Genomic DNA, 17,762 nt, shown 5'->3' on the forward strand with positions numbered 1-17,762 from the left:
GGCCTGGCAAACCTCCACGGATCCACTCGCCCCATCTGATCCAAAAATCCCCTCAGAACCTTGGCCGCAGCTGGCCTCTTACCCGACCTCGACCTAGGTCGATCCAGTGCCGTGTCCAGTACCGTACTGAAGTTCCCCCCCTCATTATCAGGCTCCCCGCCTCTAGATCCGGGATCCGGCTCAGCATGCGCTTCATGAACCCTGCATCGTCCCAATTTGGGGCATTGACATTCACCAGCACCACCCGGGCCCCCTGCAGCCTACCACTCACCATCACATAACGGCCCCCTTTATCCGCCAAAATACTCATCGCCTCGAACGTCACCCGCTTGCTCACCAGGATTGCAACCCCCCCATTCTTCGCATCCAGCCCAGAGTGAAAGACCTGCCCCACCCATCCCTTTCTCAGCCTGGTCTGATCCGCCACCTTCAGGTGCGTCTCCTGCAACATAGCGACGTCTGCCCTCAGTCCCTTTAAGTGCGTGAACACTCGGGCCCTCTTGACCGGCCCATTCAGGCCTCTCGCGTTCCACGTGATCAGCCGGATGGGGGGACTACCCCCCCCCCCCCCACCGACTAGCCATCTCCTTTCTTAGGCCAGCCATATGCCCACGCCTCACGCACTCTTCAACCCCCCAGCCGGGGGCTCTCCACCCCGACTCTCCCTCTTACCTCCAGCTCCCCCTCAGCCAGTACAGCAGCAACCCAGTCCCCCCACCCCCCCCCCACCCCCCCACCCCCCCACCCCCCACCCCCCACCCCACCCCCCCTTCTCCGGCGAGGCAATTGCTTAGCCCCCTTGCTCCCCCCATTGCACTCCCGTAAGTCAGCTGACTCCTGCTGACCCCGGCCGCTCCCGCCTCTGCTGAGGGGGAATTCAATCCCCCGATTGAATTCCCCCTCGAAGTCCCCCCCCCCCCCCCCTCCCCCTACGAGCCAGTGCGGGCTCCCATCCGGTACCGACCCCCGTGTCGGGCCATGCCCCCCCCCTTTTTGCGCGGGAAAATGCCCGCGTTCTCTGCCTGGGCCGGCCCCGCCCCCTGTGGCGCAGCTCGTTTCTCCTGCAGCCTCTCCCCAATTCCCAATGGCCCAGGGCCTCCGGCCCCCCTCCGGCCTTCAAGCACGGGAAACAGCCCCTCCAAGTCGATACACATGCCCAGAAAACACACAGATCAAATCAAATCTCCCCTTCCCACTCCCCAGCATCCCCACAACCTGCAGCAAACCATTAATTCGAATCCAGCTTTTCATTTTGGATAAAGGTCCACGCCTCGTCCGGCGAATCAAAATAATGGTGTCGGTCCTGAAAAGTGACCCACAGCCGCGCTGGCTGCAACATCCCAAATTTCACCCCCTTTCGATGGAGAACCGCCTTGGCCCAGTTGAATCCTGCCCTCTTCTTGGCCAGCTCTGCACTCCAGTCCTGACAGATGCGGATTTCAGTGTTCTCCCACCTGCAGCTCCGCTCCTTCTTCGCCCACCTCAAGACACACTCTCTGTCAGTAAAATGGTGAAACCTCACCACCACATCCCTCGGCGGCTCATTCGCCCTCGGCCTCCTTGCCAGGACTCTGTGTGCCCCATCCAGCTCCAGGGGCCTCGGGCAGGCTCCCGCACCCATTAGCGTGCCCAGCAACGTGGCTACATTCGCCCCGACATCCGACCCCTTCACACCTTCAGCGAGACCCAGAATCTGCAGATTCCTCTTCCTCGACCTGTTTTCCAGGTCCTCGAACTTTTCCTGCCACTTTTTGTGCAGCGCCTCGTGCGCCTCCATTTTCACCGCCAGGCCCAGGATCTCAACCTCATTGTCAGAGGCTTTCTGGTGCACCTGTTTAATCGCCGACCCCTGCGCCCTCTGGGTCTCCACCAGTCTCTCGATCGACACCTTCGTAGGGGCCAACATCTCCGCCTTCAACTCCACAAAGCAGCTTTTCAAAAATTCCTGCTGCTCCTGAGACCACTGGGCCCACGCTGCCTGGTCTCCACCCGCCACCATCTTGCTTTGCCGCACTCGCTCTCCTCTCTTTTCCAGTGCCGCTTTTTTGACCGCTCCGCTCCTGGTCCACTCCATGCAGTGCTGGGGGAACCTCACTGCTGCCTTCCCACACCGGGAATCATCGTCCAAGTGCCGCTGGGGCTCCTAAAAAGGGCCCAAAAGTCCGTTCACGGCGGGAGCTGCCAAACGTGCGACCTACCCAGGCATAGCCGCAACCGGAAGTCCAACCAGATGGGATTTTAGAACAATGGCTGATAATTTCATGATTGCCATTAGCTTTGGTTAGCAATTGAATTTAGATTCCATCAGCTGCTACAATGGGATTTGAACCGTTGTTCCCAGAGGGTTAGCCTGGGCTTACCAGGTCTAGCAGTAGCTCCACTACACAACCATCACCCAGCCACTCCACCTTACAGTCTGGAATGTGTTGCCTGCAAGGACGGTGATATCAGATTCAAAAGAGAATTGGATAAATATTGAAATCAAGAGAATTGCCGGGCTACGGGGGATGAGTAACGGTTGTGTGCTAATTGGTTAGCTCTTTCATAGAGGTGGCACAAGCTCTTTCTGTCCTTTGTAAAAATCCATGTGCAGGCCACTTGGCAAATAAATGGTTCTGATTCAATTGCCTTTCAATGTCTATGTTACACATGAGTGTGTTCCATGGCAACACTTCTAAAATTGGTTTCGAACATAATGGAGCCATCATAATGAGGGTTGTTCAGCTGGTTTCAATGTTGTCTTCAGCTATTGTTTGGAAAGGATTTGGCCTGTAGCCTAAGCTTTTGATTTCAGGAGCCTGGTCCTGTACTTCATCGAATTGTTAATGGGATGTTTTCCATGAAGTTCACACCTGTGGAATTGTCAGTGATGGCCACAATTAACATCAAACATCACTCCCAAGGCAGTAATGATGGAACCTGATTATAGTAATTCCGTTGCCCGGGAATGTGCACTTTCTGACAGGATCTTCCGAGACCTGAATGAACTGCGTCCCGATGAACGGATGGCTCGTCTGTCAAGAAATATTATTCTTGGATCAGTGTATATTTACAGTCAACCAGCTTAAAAATACCCAGCCGGCAAATCGTGTTTCTTTTTTGTCACTCCCGTTTTAAATAATTAAATCACCAATTAAACTAAATGGGGGGGGGGACACAAATTAAAGGGGCAGCCCCTGAAAGGGATGCTGCCTTATACAAAAAAAAAAAATCACAAATGAGACTTAAAACATTCAACCCAAACGTAATGAAGGAGTTTGATTTCAATCAGGCGTCTTAGCCCCCACGGTGCTCACCAAGCACGGCAGCTTTTCTTTTACATTGCCTGAACCATTAATTTTAACATCGATCTCAAAGAAAGTTACACAGAGGACTTTACAAATCTAATTTTTCGACCAATATCATTAAACTTGCAAAATCTTCTCCGGTACTCATCAGCACGGTAGCCTTGTGGATAGCACAATTGCTTCACAGCTCCAGGGTCCCAGGTTCGATTCCGGCTTGGGTCACTGTCTGTGCGGAGTCTGCACATCCTCCCCGTGTCTGCGTGGGTTTCCTCCGGGTGCTCCGGTTTCCTCCCACAGTCCAACGTGTGCAGGTTAGGTGGATTGGCCGTGTTAAATTGCCCTTAGTGTCCAAAATTGCCCTTAGTGTTGGGTGGGGTTACTGAGTTATGGGGATAGGGTGTCGGTTATGACCTTGGGTAGGGTGCTCTTTCCAAGAGCCGGTGCAGACTCGATGGGCCGAATGGCCTCCTTCTGCACTGTAAATTCTATGAAATCTACTTAAGTGAGCTCCAGTTGTGTGATAAGTATATTTATTGCATATAATATTTAATGTGTATATAATACAATACTGTTTTAAAATAGATACAATTTGAACTTAAAGGAAGTGAATGAAAAAGGTTTTCACAGAATCACAGAATACTCAAATGCAGAAGAGACCCTTCGGCCCATCGAGTCTGCACCTGAAAGGCCCCTGACCTGCCCACCTAATCCCATTTGCCAGCACTTGGCCCGTGGCCTTGAATGTTCTGCCGTGCCAAGTGCTCATCCGGGTACTTTGTAAAGGATGTGAGGCATCCCGTCCCCACCACCCTCCCAGGCAGCGCGTTCCAGACCATCAGCACACTCTGGGTAAAAACGATTTTCCTCAAATCCCCTAAGCCTCCCACCCTTCACTTTGAACTTGTGTCCCCCTCGTAACTGACCCTTCAACTAAGGGGAACAGCTGCTCCCTGTCCACCTTATCCATGACCCTCAGAATCTTGTATAAGGAGCATAGTCAGGTGACCCCTCAGTCTTCTGTGCTCCAGAGAAAACAACCCAGCCTATCTAACTCTTTATAACTTAAATGTTCCATCCCAGGCAACATCCTGGTGAATCGCCTCTGCATCCCCTCCAGTGCAATCACATCCTTCCTACAATGTTGCAACCAGAATTGTACACGGTCCTCCAACTGTGGCCTCACCAAAACTCCAACATGACCTCCTTGCTTTTGTAACCTCTGCCCCGATCGATAAAAGTGAGTATCCCATGTGCATTTTTCACCACCCTATTAACCTGCTCTTCTGCCTTCAGAGATCTATGGACAACACACCGAGGTCCCTTTGTTCTTCGGAACCTCCCAGTGTCAGACCTTCCATAGGATGTGGTATATAGTTTTGTAGATTCAAATTTTTGTAGATTCAAATGTAGGTCCGAATACAGGCGGGAGATAGAGAACCTCGTGGAGTGGTGCAGCGACAACAATCTCTCCCTCAATGCCAGCAAAACTAAAGAGCTGATCATTGACTTCAGGAAGCAAAGTACTGTACACACCCCTGTCTGCATCAATGGGGCCGAGGTGGAGATGGTTAACAGCTTCAAATTCCTAGGGGTGCACATCTCCAAAAATCTGTCCTGGTCCACCCACGTCGACGCTACCACCAAGAAAGCACAACAGCGCCTATACTTCCTCAGGAAACTAAGGAAATTCGGCATGTCCACATTGACTCTTACCAACTTTTACAGATGCACCTTAGAAAGCATCCTATCTGGCTGCATCACAGCCTGGTATGGCAACTGCTCGGCCCAGGACCGCAAGAAACTTCAGAGAGTCGTAAACACCGCCCAGTCCATCACACGAACCTGCCTCCCATCCATTGACTCCATCTACACCTCCCGCTGCTTGGGGAAAGCGGGCAGCATAATCAAAGACCCCTCCCATCCGGCTTACTCACTCTTCCAACTTCTTCCATCGGGCAGGAGATACAGAAGTCTGAAAACACGCACGAACAGACTCAAAAACAGCTTCTTCCCCACTGTCACCAGACTCCTAAATGACCCTCTTATGGACTGATTTCTTTAACACTACACCCTGTATGCTTCACCCGATGCCAGTGCTTTTGTAGTTACATTGTATACTTTGTGTTGCCCTATTATGTATTTTCTTTTATTCCATTTTCTTCTCGTGTACTTAATGATCTGTTGAGCTGCTCGCAGAAAAATACTTTTCACTGTACTCGGTACACGTGACAATAAACAAATCCAATCCAATTATCTGTTGTGATCTGGGGCGGAATTCTCCGAGCCCCCGCCGGGTCGGAGAATCGGCGCAGCGCTGCACGAATCGGGCCAGGCCGCCCCGATGCCGGGACGCAATTCTCGCGTCGCCGTGGTCGGTGTGGCGCCAGTCGGGGGACTCTCCAGTCTGGGCCGGCATGGGCCGGCGTGACGATTCTCCGGCCCGGATGGGCCGAGCGGCCGTCATCAAATAGCCGAGTCCCGCCGGCGCCGTTCTAACGTCCTCTGAGCCGGCGGGACCTCGCCGTTGAAGGGTCAGGCGGCGGCCTGTGGGGGTGGGTGGGTGGGGTGGGTGGGTGGGGTGGGGGGGGGGGTCCGACCCCGGGGGGGGGGGGGGGGGGGCGGCTCGTAGTAGCCTGGCCTGTGATCGGGGCCCACCAATCGGCGGGCCGGCCTCTCTGCCCCCCCCCCCCCCGGCCTCCTTTCCTCGCCGCCGGCTCCTGTAGCCCTGCGCCATTTGGCATGGGGGCCGGCGTGGGGAAGAAGGCCACTGCGCATGCGCTAGTTGGAGCCGGTCCAACTACGCATGCGCGGACCCCACGGTCCGGGGATTGGCCGGGATTGGCAGCTGGGTACTCCGGCGTCGGCACTTAGTCCCCCGATGGGAGAATCCCGCCCCAGGTTTCTCAGTGTACTGCTGAATTGGGGCATTGTAATACCATGAGAAATGAGTAATAATCCTGCAAAGAATTATTATTATTATTAATAATAGCTGTACTCTGCATTAACCATGGACAAATGTGAAAGGCGTAGCATCATTAAACGCTCCAGTCTTGCCAAATTAATGGCTATCTGTAGCAGCAGGGAATCTCAATCACTGGAGCTTTTAGCGGGACCTGCTTTCAATTACAGACTTCTCACAAAACTTACTTACCGTTAAAAGATTTAATGTATGAAGCTGCAGAGTTTTGTCTCCAGCTCCCTTCCTTCCTTTATTTGCAGCTGTTTATCACGCACCGAGATGTTTTCCTCTGACTCTCCCCATCTATTTGAGTTTCTTTCTGATGGCACAAGATCATTACAGCTTAATCAAGATCCCCTCGCCTGGCTGTCACTGCTCTCTGCCGATGGCTGTTGTAATTCTGTAAAGCTGCTGAGCAGTTTTGAGATGCTGCTCAAGATTGGGTTGAATGTCACATCAGGCATCACATATGCACACAGCCTGTAGTATTGGATATTCGAGCACTGTGTCAAAGCAGCATCACATGCGAATTGTCGCTGAACCAAAGCAATCCAGCTAATTCCAAACTCACCAAAAGATTAAGTTTATTTGCCCGTTGAAATGTAACATTAAACCAAAAGTCTGCTGTTGAAAAGAATGAGAATTGTAAAAAATTGCCATTGTGCAGAAAGGAACTTTACAGGCCCTTTCGCATCAACAGGTCTGTCAATTTCTTTCGCCGCATTGCGTATTTGTCTGACTCCCTGGTGCTGCACTGTCAGAGGGGCTGCATTCTCCGCTGTCGGGATTCCCCGTTGTGCCAGCAGCCTGGGGAATTCCCGCCGGCGTGGGGCAGCCCACAATGGGAAACCCCATCGGCCGGTTGACGAGACGGAGAATCCCGGGGGCGCGCGGCACCAAAGGTCTGGTGCGGCGAGACAGAGAATCTCGCCCGCTATCTTTCAGATGAGATGCTTAAATCAAGACCAAACCCGCCTACTCTCTCAGGTGGATGGATTGTTAAAATGTTTGATGGCACGATTTTAAAATTAAAAAAAAGAAAGTTTATTTTTCGACCATTGTCACGGAAGCAGATGATCTGGTCGTTGACATACTTCTGATGTGGGGTCAGGCTGTGCACAAATTGGCCACCACATTTCCAAACTGCAATGTCGACCACAATTCAGGGGAGTGGTTGTAAAGCAGTAGATGAACACATTATTAGATAAATGCAAGCTCTTTCCAAACTAGCACCATCCACGTCGCTGACTTTTAAAATAATGTTAATTAAATTCCTCTTTATTGAGGAGGCTATGGGCAGAGTGTGGTCACAGTATGTGAATGTTCATGCGTGTTGTTTTTATACTGACATCGTTCTCAGCCTCCCTGGCTTTCTATCGTGGGACTTCATACCTCTGAGGTATATTCATTATGTCATTCTGGTAGGATATCCTAAATCACGTGGCTATTATAGGCAGATTCTGCAAACTATTGGACCGTGGAACTGTTGAGGATGCGTAATTATGTGATTCTTGGAATGCCATTGGGCGGGATTCTCTGTTTCCCGACGCCGATATCGTAATCGACGATAGGGCGGAGAATCCCACCCGACGGCCAAATTGTGGGCGGTGGCGGTTTGATACCGGTTTTCTACTCTCCGCCTTCTCCAAAATTGCGCCATCACGGCAAGCCCCCAATGGGCCAAGTTCCGGACCGCACGGGGGGGGGGGGGCGTGTGGTGTCAGCGGTCTGGAACCCGGCATGGCAGCTATGGACTGTGTCCAGCATCGCAACAGTCGGCTGGGAGCCGTGCTGGTGGGGGGGGGGGGGGGGGGGGGGGGGGGCTTCCACGAGGGCTGGCGGCACTGGTGGGGGTGGCCGGAGGATGGCCAGGCAGCCAGTATTTGGCAGGTCGGGTCCGCGCATGGCTGACGCCATTTTTACGACGCGCCCACTGCACGGCCACGGACCCGGCCATTCCTCAGCCGTTTTTGCCGTGGGAGCCGGGGGTTTTACTCGGCGCGGTTGCTAGCCCCTCACCGGTCCCAGGATCGGTGAGAGTTTCGCTGCCGATTTTGGCGTTGTAAAATGCCACAGCTCCCAGGCTGGCGCGAACATTTAGCCTCAAAATCGGAGAATCCAACCCATCGTTTTAATCTCATTGGATCCATAACATTAGCTAAACTCATGTTGTACGGAATTCTGAGAAGGAGTTGCTACTTTGCCACATGCCATACCAAGGTGCCTTAATGGGTGACACCTTGAAAGTTGTTTTGGCACCGTGTGTATTAACATCATTGTGGCAGCTAGAATTACATAGAAAAAAACAAAGAAGATATTAATTTGGCCCAGTCTTCCCATTCTGGGGTGTATGCTGTATTTACCCCCCCCCCCCCCGCTCCCCCCCCGCCCCCCGTCCTTCCTCAATGAAGCCTCTATTCCCTTTTACCTCGTGTCGTTATCTAGCCTCCGCTTAAATGCACCTGGATGATGTGCCTCGATCATTCCCTCTGGCAGCAAGTTCTACATTTTCACTATCCTCTGGGCGAAGGAATTTTGTCCGGATTTAATTTGACTTCCAGATGATGACCTTATAATGATGGTCTGTAGTATTTCTCTTCTTCAAATGTGAAAACACTCTCTCTGTGTTCTAATCTTTCAAAATTTGAAAGACCTCTATTAGGCCATTCCTCAGCCTTGTCTTTTCAAGAGAAAAGAGACCCAGTCAGTTCATCTTTTCCTGATGGGAATAATTGTATTGTCCTTGCAAAGTCTTTTTGTATCCTCTCCAGAGCCTCCATGTTCTATTAATAATATGGTGACTCGAACCGGCCATGGTTTTCCAATTGTGGGCGAACCGGTGTTCAATGTGAGTTCAGCACAACTTCTCTACTTTTCAACTCTATCGCTCTAGAAACACACCCTAGTGGTAGGTTTGCTTCTTTAGTGCCCTATGATCCTGTGTTCATACTTTTAACGTTCTCTGATTTGCATTCCCAGATCCCTTTGTTTATATACCCCATATAGATTCCTATTTTCCACAAATGAGTTGGGTGCAGAGCCTTACAACAAACAGTTTATTTACTCAGCAAACAGAGTCTATTTAAACAGCACACTACAGCAAACTGTCCACAGTCTATTTAAACAGCTCACTACAGCAGTCTACAGACTCTCTTTAAACAGCGCACTACATCAAACAGTCTACAGAATCTCTTTAAACAGCGCATTATAATCAAACAGTCTACAGAATCTATTTAAACAGCACACTACATCAGTCTACAGAGCCTATTTAAACAGCGCACTACAGCAAACAGTCTACAGTCTATTTAAACACTGCACTCTATCAAACAGTCTACAGAGTCCATGTAAAAGAATGTCTATGAACTGGAGGAAACAGAACTCATAACTGAAACTCAGCAACTTCTCCCATTAAAAGCAGAGTGGATTTCTCCGGCAAAATGTTGAAGGTAGTTACATAATACAAATTGACCCAAATGAATCTTCCTGAACAGTAGAGATTGCTGAGAAGTTCGCCTCTACAGAGGGATGCAACTGAGAACCAAATTTTGGGAAGCTCACTTACGATCAAATTTAGCAGCTTCGGCTCACCTCCTGTCCCACTGAATCCTGTAATTTGGGAATGGGTCCTCTGACTTCTCACTTTGAAGGAGACTTCAGGAAATACGATTGGGGTTCAAAAATAGCTTAACAAGCTATGTAAGAAGCTTAAAAGAAACAATAAAAGGCCGGCAGTTAAAGGTATTAAAATGCTTTTGAATAGAATTCACACTTCATGAGCGAGAATATGGAGATGTTGCTCCGATGTTGATTGTCACATATAAAACAGAAAGGAGAGAGGGAATTCATCGTAATTTGTGTTGTTTTCTCTTTACTTCTCTCTCTGTCTTTCATTCTCTCTCTCATGTTTGTGAAGGATCACCTGCGTATTTCTTTTAGCATTGTTATACCGTCAATTCACTGTGAGACCGTGTGAATACCAGGCTTTATTATCCAGGAACTCACCTGCCAGTATTTGCTGTACAAATGAGTGCCACCCACAGGTGGCCGGTCTATATATCCCCCGGTGAGGGTGGAGCCAGAGGCGGAGCCTACCGGGGTTCCAGTACAGTACCTGGAAGTAGACCGTATTATCATTTCCAGGTCATAGGTCACAGCACTATACAGACAGTTCATACTCAGGTGAATACATTCACCACAAGCGTCATAGACCATCAAAGGCAAAGAGGAAGGGGGAAGTCTTGCAAGTTAAATTAATAATAATCTTTATTGTTGTCACAAACAGGCTTACATTAACACTGCAATGAAGTTACTGTGAAAAGCCCCTAGTCGCCACATTCCGGCGCCTGTTCGGGTACGCAGAGGGAGAATTCAGAATGTCCAATTCACCTAACAAGCATGTCTTTCGGGACTTGTGGGAGGAAACCGGAGCACCCGGAAAAAACCCACGCAGACACGGGGAGAACGTGCAGACTCCACACAGACAGTGACCCAAGCGGGAATCGAACTTGGGACCCTGGCGCTGAGAAACAACAGTGCTAACCACTGTGCCACAGTGCCGCCCTTTACAACAGATTTGTGCCTAGTTTAGTTACAACACATGATGGAGTTCGGTTGTGTTACAACTTTACAACGTCACTAACTGCAAAAACCCTCTCTCAAGCATAAAACTCAAATTTATTATATCATCCCCTTTTTTGCTTGTTAGTTGGTGAGATGTTGATCTCCCTTATAATACCCTGGGCGCAACATGAAACTGACAGATAATAAAAATGCACATATGTGAAATAAACCGCATTTCCTTTATGAAAAGCAGGATATTGAACTGCAGAGGGGACTGAGGGAAGTAAGTATCACGCCACATATTGACGTTAATACAGGCTGGATAGCTATACCCAGAATAAAACTATACCTCAACACTACTGCAGTCAGTATCATATCTGCTCCCACTCAACTAGTTCTATGCAGAGCATTGAAATGTTTGTAAAAGTATTGAAAAGTGATTACAAGTATTTAAAAGTTAAGAAAAATAATCTGAGATCATTATATTACATTACAAAGCTCTATAACTTGGACAGTGACTGACTGATTCTTCTCAAGGGGCATGGCTCCTAACAGTGATGTCAATGGAGGATGGCTTTGCTGAAACTATGACTCACCAGTGAACCTTGGAGGTCAGTTTTTTGCTGAAACCAGACTGCAGCTAGGACAGAACGTTCCCACCAGAACCTATGACCAAGGTGGCACAATGGTTAGCACTGTTGCTACACAGCGCCAGGGACCCGGGTTCAACTCCGGCCTCGGGTCACTGTCTAAGTGGAGTCTGCGCGTCCTCCCCGTGTCTGTGTGGGTTTCCTCCGGGTGCTCCGGTTTCCTCCCACAGTCCAACGATGTGCCGTTTAGGTGGATTGGTCATGATAAATTACCCTGTCGTGTCCCCACGTAGGGTGGGGTTGTTGGGTTACGTGGATGGGGTGGGGGTGTGGGCTAACGTAGGGTGCTCTTTCAGCGGCAGGAGTAGACTCGACGGGCCGAATGGCCTCCTTCTGTGCTGTAAATTCTATGAAAGTGCATATTTTCTTGGGCAGTCTGCAGAATCGCCACCGAGGGGAAAATCCGGGCCACGTTACTACACTCTTCAATTTATCACAACCATACCATTCATAGAACAGGGAAACAATGATGTGGGCACTGTATTTGAAGATAAGACTAACATGCAGAGAAAGGTAACTACAACGCGATGTAGACATGCCTGACCTGATGCTCTGTTTTGTCTTTGGGGTACATGTGATTATACATCACATCCTATCTCGTGATGGATCGTGATGGACAGCAGTTTAAGATATCCTTAAAGGTACATGGACATCGCAACAATTGTATGCGTCAAATCAGTATTGGCCTCCACCAATGTGATTGATTGGGTAATTAACAAACCAGCTCCAATGGCTGGCAACAGAGACAATCCATTTTTTGTTTTATCTATCTTTATCTGTTGTTTAGTCGTTGCCTATGCCTTTAATTCCACAGGGTTGAATTTCTAATTCTTACTTTCTTGTGTCTGCAAGTTCAGCTGTCCTACTTCGGCATTGTCACCTGATGTGCTGAAAACAAATTGTCTGTCTGATGTGTAATCATCCCACCAGCAGACGCCAGAGCATTAACTCAATCACCTTGGTTTTCTGATCCAGCATCAGCAGCTGTTACTGCTGTCACTGCGTGGATTTTACATCAATTCACAACTTTACTCCATATTTTTGAAATGATTGAGAGAACTGCAAAATAACTAATCAAATTGCTGTTTTGCATTACTTACACTGAGATGGGTTTTCAAGCCAATTTTCTCATACAACATGCAAGTTATTTGTCAGACCTGCAGACTCCATGATTCATAGCTCCTGCAACTCAGCAGGGGAGCCTTTTTCAAGCTTCACTAAGTCAGAGGAGGATGCATAATGATGGAGCTCTCAGTGTTCAGTTAGCCAAAATTAAATCTGCTACCTTTCACCTTAGTCAACTCACTCAAGAAGGTAAAATTCCACCACATTATTGCAATAAACTTTGACCATTTTCCATTTAAGAGAAGGTGCACCATATGGACATTAGTTCTGGCTTTAAGTTAATCATGTACAATCCTTCTTATAATAACAGCAACAACAATCTGCATTTATGTAGTGCCTTCGACATAGAAAACATAAAGTCCAAGGAGTGGCAGAAAATAAAATAAAAAACTTGGCAAGACCTTCCCTGGCTGCCGTGCAAATCCATTCAATAACATTTTCGTTAGTATTTGCAAAGAAAGTGGAAACCATGCTTACGCTCTCCTGGCAGTCATCAGCGCCGACAGATGCACGGTTAAGAAGGATAGAACCTTTAAATATTTGATTTGATTTAGATTTATTGTCACGTGTACCGAGGTACAGTGAAAAGTATTGTTCTGCATACAGTTCAGGCAGATCGTCCATCCATGAAAAAACATAGGACGTACGACAAATACACAATGTAAATACATAGACACAGACATCAGGTTAAGCATACAGGAGTGTAGTACTATTCAGTAGAGAAGATGTGAGCAGAGATCAGTTCAGTCCGTAAGAGGCCCATTCAGGAGTCTGGCAACACCGGGGAAGAAGCTGTTTTTGAGTCTGTTTGTGCGTGTTCTCAGACTTTTGTATCTCCTGCCCGATGGAAGAAGTTTGAAGAGTGAGTAAGCCGGGTGGGAGGGATCTTTGATTATGCTGCCCGCTTTCCCCAGGCAGCGGGAGGTGTAGAGTCAATTGATGGGAGGCGGGTTCACGTGACGGACTGGGCTGTGTTCACGACTCTCTGTAGTTTATTACGGACTTGGGCTGAGCAGTTGCCATACCAGGCTGTGATGCAGCCAGAGAGGATGCTTTCTATGGTGCATCTGTAAAAGTTGGTACGGGTTAATGTGGACATGCCGAATTTCCTTAGTTTCCTGAGGAAGTATAGGCGCTGTTGTGCTTTTTTGGTTGTAGCGTCGACGTGAGGTGGAGCAGGGCAGATTGTTGGTGATGTGCACAGCTAGGAATTTGAAGCCGTGATTGAGGGTTCAATGCCTAAGAGTGACACAGGGAAGATTCTTCCAGTTGTGAGGGAGACCAAAATTAGGGGCCATAAATGTAACATAGCCACTAATGAATACAGTAGGCAACGCACGAGAAACATCTTTACCAGAAGAGTGTTTAAAAAATGTAACTTACTCTACAGGGGCAGGTTGTGGTGAATAGCATTGATGCCTTTAAGGGGAATCTAGGTAAGTATGTGAGAGAGACCGAAATAGTGTGATCCTTGATGGAGTAAGATGAAGAGGACTGATTAATGGACAGAATGATCCATTTCTGTACTCTTCGCTTGACTCATTCTGGGATGATGGGCTTATCCTATGATGAACAGAGTGGACCTATACCCATCGGAGTTTAGAAAAATGAGAGGTGATCTTATTGAAACATATACATTCCTGAGGGACTTGATAGGGTGGATACCAGGAGGAGGTTTAGTCTTGTTGGGGGAAACTAGAACCAATGACCACCGTTTGAAGAATAAGAGGTCTCCCTTCTAAGGTGGGTGATGAGTAGAACCTGTATCTCTCAGGGGTTGTTAGTTAGTGGGTTTCTCTTCCGCAGAAAGGAGTGGAGGCTGGGTCATTGGATTTATTCCAGGCTGAGTTCAACAGATTTTCAATAGAGAGGGAGTCAAGGGTGTGATGAATGTAGGAATTTCAGATATTGAATTCATATTACAATAATAATCTTTATTGTCACAAGTAGGCTTACATTAACACTGCAATGAAGTTACTGTGAAAAGCCCCTGGTCGCCACAATCCGGAGGGAGAATTCAGAATATCCAATTCACCTAACAGCATGTCTTTTGGGACTTGTGGGTGGAAACCGGAGCACCCGGAGGAAACCCACGCAGACACTGGGAGAGCGTGCAGACTCTGCACAGACAGTGACCCAAGCCGGGAATCGAACCCGGGATCCTGGCGCTGTGAAGCCATAGTGCTAACCACAATGCTCCCGTGCTGGTACCATATGTAGTTGGGGCGGTAAGGGCTAAAAACCTGGGTTAATGCGTGACCGCTGCAGTCACGTTTTTGAAACTCCTGGTGAAATGAAATAAAAATTGCTTATTGTCACAAGTAGGCTTCAATGAAGTTACTGTGAAAAGCCCCTAGTCGCCACATTCCGGCGCCTGTTTGGGGTGAGAGAGGAAGCTCGGATTTTTGGAGAAAGGGGTGCAATCAAAGCATCATAAAAGTAAGATTATAATTCATTCCAGCTATGGCTATTGTTTGCTGAAGTTGGGCTAGTGGAATTTTATTTATATAAAGAGGGTTCCCTGGGGAGTTGGTGATTGGAGACATTATGTTCAGCTTAGTAAACTGATGTAGTTAATAGGAGGAGCCAGGGGCTGAAGCAGTTTCTTGACTTTCAGTTCAGTTTTGACCTGTCTGTGAACAGACAAGCTTCTTCTCAAAGCACTTCAGATAACAAGATTTTGCCTTTGGGCAGAACAGCAGTTTCGGAAAAGGCTGGGAGATTAAACAGTAGTTTGACAGGCAAGAACCTGCAAGCTGTTTCCAGGAGGACCTCCCTCTCAAAGTGGCTTATCCAAGACACCCCTTTACAGCAGGTAATCCTGGGGCTGCTAACTGTATTTAAAAGTGGTTTATGACCTGAGATGGGTTTTGTTTGAGTGGAGATAAAGATATCAGTTGAGTGTTCTTGCTTCATTGTACTGTTAAGCATTCTTTAATGGATTTGTAAGCAGATTTTCTTTGTGATGCCAAAGTTTTTAATACTCCATCAGTAATAAAGTTAGTTTTAATATACCATTTCCATATTTGTGCGTGGAATCACTCCTGGAGCAAAGTATCCTTTCCTCATTGTCTTAAATATTGAATAAATCATTGGAGTTTCTGTCCAGTCTCCGAGCAACCTTTGGGGTCTGGTCTGGGATCGGAATAAGGATTATAAGGGGGAAGACAGGAAAGTGGAGTTAAGACAAAATTCAGATTCAACATGATATTATGGAATGGCGAAGCAGGCTCAATGGGCCTACTCTTGTTCCTAAGTTCCACGTTCCTATGTCCTAAGTTCTTACATAATTCCACGAGGAACAGGACTCAGTGATGTGACATTATGTGTAATGTCTGGCTCATTAAGAGTTAATGTAATACTTTTTTCTACCACCAAATGGAGCTGGGGAGCAGACTTATAAAAGGGAATGCCTCTCAGACTTCTGGGAGTGTGTAGTTGGAGAGTAGGTAGCGAACAGAGAGTCTAGAAATAGTTAGAGAGGTAGTGTGTTTGAGACATTAGTTAGTTATAGTGTAGATAGCAATTGTATTATTTAGTGTTGCTAGCTTTAGGCCGGCCCCGATGCAACACGGCGAAGGGCTGCAGGGGCTGGCGTGGAGCAGAAGAGGCCCCCAGCCCAAGAGGCCGGCCCGCCGATCAGTAGGCCCTGATCGCGGGCCAGGCCACAGAGGAGGCCCCCTCCCCCCCCCCCCCCCCCCCCCCCCCCCCCCCCCCGGGGTCGGACCCCCCCAACCAGTCCCCCCCCCCGAAAGGATGCACGCCAAGCTCCCGCCGGGTAAGACCCCATGTGGATGGCACCGGTGGGACTCGGGTTTTTATTGCGGTCGCTCGGCCCATCCAGGCGGAGAATCGCGGGGGGGGGACCGCGTAGAGCGGCCCCCAGCCGGCGCCAATGGTGCCGATTCTTCGCTCACCCGAGAATTGGTGGACCGGCGTCGGGGCGGCATCGCGTGATTCGCGCCCGGCCCTGCGGTTCTCCGGCCCTGCGTGAGCTGAGAGAAACCCGGCTAGAGTTCGAACTGTATTGAGAGTACAGTAATAAAATTAGCTTTGTTAATTTAAGATAGCTTTGTGGTTCTTTCTGCACACTACAACCTTTATCCATCCTGCATTTTACAAACACAAAGAACACCACAGGTGACACATCCGGATTGATTGTACGTCCAGAATAGCACTGAGGTGATGGTGAACCTCCATTTTAAACTACTCCAGGCGATTGTCCAGGGTAAGTAATTGACCCAATGTGTGCCTACATCGGACGGAGGGACGAAAAACAAAGGTGAGTTTCGTAGAGGTTGGAAATTTATTCACGGATTCCATCAGAGAAGTGGAAAAAGGAAGTTGGAGAAGTTTCTGTACAAAGCATTCTCAGGTAGTGCAAAATTGAGACATTCTGTGAACCAGCAGGTAAAAGGTGTGTTGTTGACATGAGCTGAATTAAGCAAAGGCTCCCAAAATGGGAGCCTTTGCTTACTAATTTACAGTTTACTAATCCAAGGCAACAACTGTTTTCATGTTTACAGAAATCTTGTGGCTCTCGTCAAAGAGAGAGACAACAGCTGGAATATATTGTGGGCTGGAATTGATTAACCGTTTCAAGGCCTGACACAGCTGAAGACAGCTGCTGTACAAAAAGCCAGAACCGTACAACTTTGCCAATCCAATACTTGGAAGCGAGCTCAGCCCACGGGAGAGAGAGAGAAAAATAGAAAGATGCTGCTCAGACTTGAGGAAGTAATGTGGGAGGAGGCAGGCGCATGTGACGAACAAACACAGCTGCAGTCCAGTGGGCCAAATGGGCGGCACGGTGGCACAGTGGTTAGCACTGCTGCTTCACAGCTCCGGGGTCCCAGGTTCAATTCTGGCTTTGAGTGACTGTCTGTGTTATTGGGTTATGGTGATAGGGTGGAGGCGTGGGCTTAAGTAGGGTGCTCTTTCCAAGGGCCGATGCAGACTCGATGGGCTGAATGGCCTCCTTCTACACTGTAAATCCTATGATTCTATGAACTGGCTTATTGGTATGCTGTAAATTCTATATAATGGAACTGTCCAGACCTGATTAATGGAAGAGCAATCCACATCAAGCTGGTGTGAACAGAACTCTTCTGAGTGAGACTCATAATCTGATACCAACCCTGACAAGTTGCAAATGTATTTTTATCCAGTTGAGCATTTTCC

This window comes from Scyliorhinus torazame, chromosome 15 (genome assembly GCF_047496885.1).
Source record: "Scyliorhinus torazame isolate Kashiwa2021f chromosome 15, sScyTor2.1, whole genome shotgun sequence".
Taxonomy (NCBI): domain Eukaryota; kingdom Metazoa; phylum Chordata; class Chondrichthyes; order Carcharhiniformes; family Scyliorhinidae; genus Scyliorhinus; species Scyliorhinus torazame.